This window comes from Chaetura pelagica, unplaced genomic scaffold (genome assembly GCF_000747805.2).
Source record: "Chaetura pelagica isolate M959 unplaced genomic scaffold, ChaPel_1.0 scaffold67, whole genome shotgun sequence".
In the NCBI taxonomy this organism is placed as follows: Eukaryota; Metazoa; Chordata; class Aves; order Apodiformes; family Apodidae; genus Chaetura; species Chaetura pelagica.
In genome coordinates, this window is record NW_009954107.1 from 2,766,189 (window position 1) to 2,770,223 (window position 4,035).

Here is a 4,035-nt window from a genome sequence, read left to right on the forward strand (position 1 = left end):
TCTAGATAAATGGGATCTATTATGGACTGAAAGAGGAAAGACATTATGGAAGAGATGTGTGTTGCAATGTTGACACCATATTGCAATGCTATATTCACTTATAGTTCACTGCATACATTATGCAACTGCTGCTCAGTTGCATCTGATAACAGGGTGCTGACCTCCCACTTTATATAGAATCTTAGCATACAATAGGGTTTTTAAACCCACGTTACTAGGTAATTTGTTTACTGTCTTCTTAACATACAAATAACTCCTTGTAATATTTTCAGCTCTTTTCCAGTATTTCAACTTCACTTTAGTCCTTTAGTAAATAGACTTGCTTAGATTTTTAAAAACTATTTTCCCCTATCCTTTCAGGTTTGCCCTGAGGAAACATATGACAGTGCAGAGCTAAAGGTGTCTTTACTTAAATACAAGTATTTTTGTACTTTTGGCTTTTGTTGATTCTTTTGGCATATGCAGCCATCCAGCTCTGTGTTACAGATTGATTGTGCATTATTTTACTGCACTTGGGAAATCTTTTCAGAGATGGAAATAGAAAAAAACATTACATGGATCAACTACAGTTTTAATTATTCTTATGAAATAGAATAGAAACCACATTAAGTGGAAGCATCAATTAGTAGTTTGGTTTTCCTTTATTCTTGTTCCAAGATGATGCAGAAAGATCACTTACTGTATATTTTGTTGAGTGACTACAACACTATACTATCTTTGTGTGAAAAAAATTGTAATAGCATTTGGTCTTTTGCATGTTGTATTTTTTCACTCTCAGGAATTATGCTAAACACATGGATAGCTGAGGTCAGCTAGGGTGAGGAAGGCTCAAATATTCCACTTGGCCTCAAACCATACCAGCTGTGCTTCTTTTTTCTCATTAGGCTCAGGCTTTTGGCTTGCACAGGCTCTTCCCTTAGCTTTTTGTGTGCCTGCAGTGCTGAAGCTAGTCAGAGTCCTGTCACCGGTTCCCAAGATTCAGTTTCTTGCTTTTTATTGTGTGTGTAACATCACAAGGTGAGTAGGGATGGTGGCTGAAATCCCCATGAAGTACAGGAGCCCAAGAGAAGATGAAAATCTGGACGGACAAGAAGAGTTTCTTGGGCTACATGTGCCACTTACCTAATGGGGTCCAACCCTGTTCCTTGGCTTGGGTCAACCTTTTCAGCAGCATAGATGGTTGTGAAAGTGATGTTTCTCTGCCCTTGAAGAATAATTGAAACTCTTTTGTACAGCTAAAGGCCAAGACTTGATATGCTTTTATCTGGAACTTGTTTTGACAGGCTTTTGTTATAGAGCAGTTAATTTTAACTGGCTAAACAACAGAGAAGCTCATGAGGATGTGGCCTGAGCTAGGGCATTCCTTGCTTACCTTTAATTAGCAGCTTTGTCCTGGCTGGGAGGGTTTTCTGCCCTTTCTTCCCTTTTTGTGATAATGAATTAGAGGAATTAGTAATGGCTCCTCTTAAAGGAGCCAGGATCACTTGGTGATACATGGGAGCAGAGCTATCTTTTTCTTGGATGCCAAGTAGGTTTTTGTGCTTCCTTTCTCCTTCCAGATGCACAGTAATAATTGTAGTGGGCAGCTTTACCAGTACTATGGCAGCACAGACACTTCAAGTATCTTTTACTTCGGGTTTAGCTAATAGATGGGAAGCAAACACAGAGACTGAATATCTGCCTAGTGAGAATAAAACTCCTTGAGAGGTTTTTTTCCTGATTCAAGACTTGGATTTCTTTGAAAAACCTACAGTAGAGACTGTTTTATGTCAGATAGCATCTTCCTACTGCCATGAATGTTGTTGAGTCAGGAAGCAAAGGGATGTGGAGAGGTGTGGGACTGAGGTTTTGCTCTGGCCTGATCAATCTGCTCTAGGGCTTTGCTTCTCTCTCCTTTCCCTTCTGGAGTCTGAGTTCACAGTCAAAACTGATCCTGCATCAGAAGAAGCTTTCCTGTGTTCAGTTATAAACTGCATGAAACAGTAGCATAACTTCTGCATTTTTTTTTTTTATGATGCTGCCATGTATGTGGAGATAACCGCTACATCTCAGTTAAGGGAGAACGAAGGTAGCCTATTCAAGAAGCGTTTAAAAATAGGACCTGCAGAAAGAACTTATTCAACAAGTAATCTATACTAGAAATGAAAACAAATTAGGGTACATGGATATTTTTAGGAAAAACATTTTGGCACACCACTTTTCTGAACACTTTCAGGGTCATATCATTGCCATTCTTCATTAGGTAGGAGCACCATTGGAACTGGCGGGAGTTGTGCCTGAATAAAGCTTTGACCCATGTTTTTCCCCAATATGACATCTTTTTCTTGAATGACCTCCTGGCAACCTTGTTCATAAGTCATTTTTTATATTTATTTGCTGAGTAAAAAGTGCCTTCCATCTGTTCTTAATCTGTGTTCCCTTTAACTTCTATTTTTGCCTTCTTTTTTTCTGTCATCTGTGTTACATTGAAAATAGAGTTTCTGGCCAACTTTATCTGTCCCCATGTAGGGGGTTGTAATCATTGAAATAAATCTCCTGGCAATCTTTTCTTTAAGCTTAGACAACCGCAGTCATCAGGCAAAAATAAATGACAGGGGCAAGAGCTTCAAATAAATTATTGAAGTTTTTACTCAGGTGCTACTCTCCAGACTGGCTTGTCTAATGCTTTGTAGGCTAGTTTTGCTCCTTTTTATTCTTTACCTGGTATTTTCTGATCTGGCTGCTCCCACCAGCTGTTCATTTGAGGCAAAGCACATGTGGGTGGTATATAAGCTTTTTTAAAATGTGTGTCAGTACATACATGATTCTCCAAAAAAGCCTGCAGCAGTTTAGGTGAAAAAGCACTTTTTTGAGAAAAAAAAAGTAGGAGACTAATTACTACAGTCTCTCTTTCTGATATTAAATGTATTTTTTTGTTACTATTAATGCTGATTTCTCAGCATGCTGCTACTTAGATAGAAAAAGTCAGCTTCTTCTAAAGCAATCTTGCAATATGTATTCCTCTCTTGGGCAAATGAACATATCCCTGTTCCCTTTAGACCTTTTAAAGACACTGTTTGACCTGGCTTTCTTTTCCTGATTTGAAGGGTAGAGAAGACGTAAGAGGGCTCCTCCTCTGAGTACTTTGATCAGTAAAACAAAATTTAAGATTGAGGATAGTGCTACTTTTTTTTTTTTTTTTCTTTTTTCCCTTCTCCTGTCCATGGGTGAAATATATTGCTTTGCAGAAAGTCTGAGTAACTGGAAACTAGGCAGAAGAAACACAGGTGGAGCTCAGATGAAAACCATGTATATCGATGCAGGATGTTACACAGAGTTTTTAGAACACACTCCTGAGAATTTAGATACCCCTACTGCTCCTGAAGGCACTTCATGCAACTTACTCTCTATCAATGAGAACTGTGGATTTGAATCCAGGTAGAGTTTAGACTTAAGCAGTTCACTTGCCTTTTGGAAATTATGTTAGATATGATATAGTGGTTCTGAGGCAAGCTATTAGTAAACTTGCTAGATTTTTCTCGTACTACAATCACATATTGACATACATCATGTGAGAGCTACACAAGGTTAATCAACAAATAATTTTAATCAATTTTTATTGAGCCAAATGTTGAGGTTCTCATTAAATTTAACTGACTCTTACTGTGTTCAATGAGGTCAGCAGGATGTAGGAGTCTCCAAGGGGCTGGTATGCACCCTGTCACCTGCTTCAATTGGACTAAATATATCTGTGCTTATGTACAAATCTTAAAAGTTTTGGGAAAAAACCCCAACTTAAATCTAAAGTTATAAATGAGAAAGTTGATGTAATAGACATGTTACAAACAGTGGAAGAAAAATAATCAATGTGGCAGACTAATATTGGTGACAAATTACAAAGGAAAGACAGGCATAGTTGAACGATTTTTTCTGTCTTGAAAAAAACAGAGTAAAATGGACTCTTATACATGTACTGCATTATAAAAGCAACGAGTCCCTACTGTTGTGGTTTGGGCCCAACACAACAAAAGGAACAGCCCCATGGCCACTCACTCA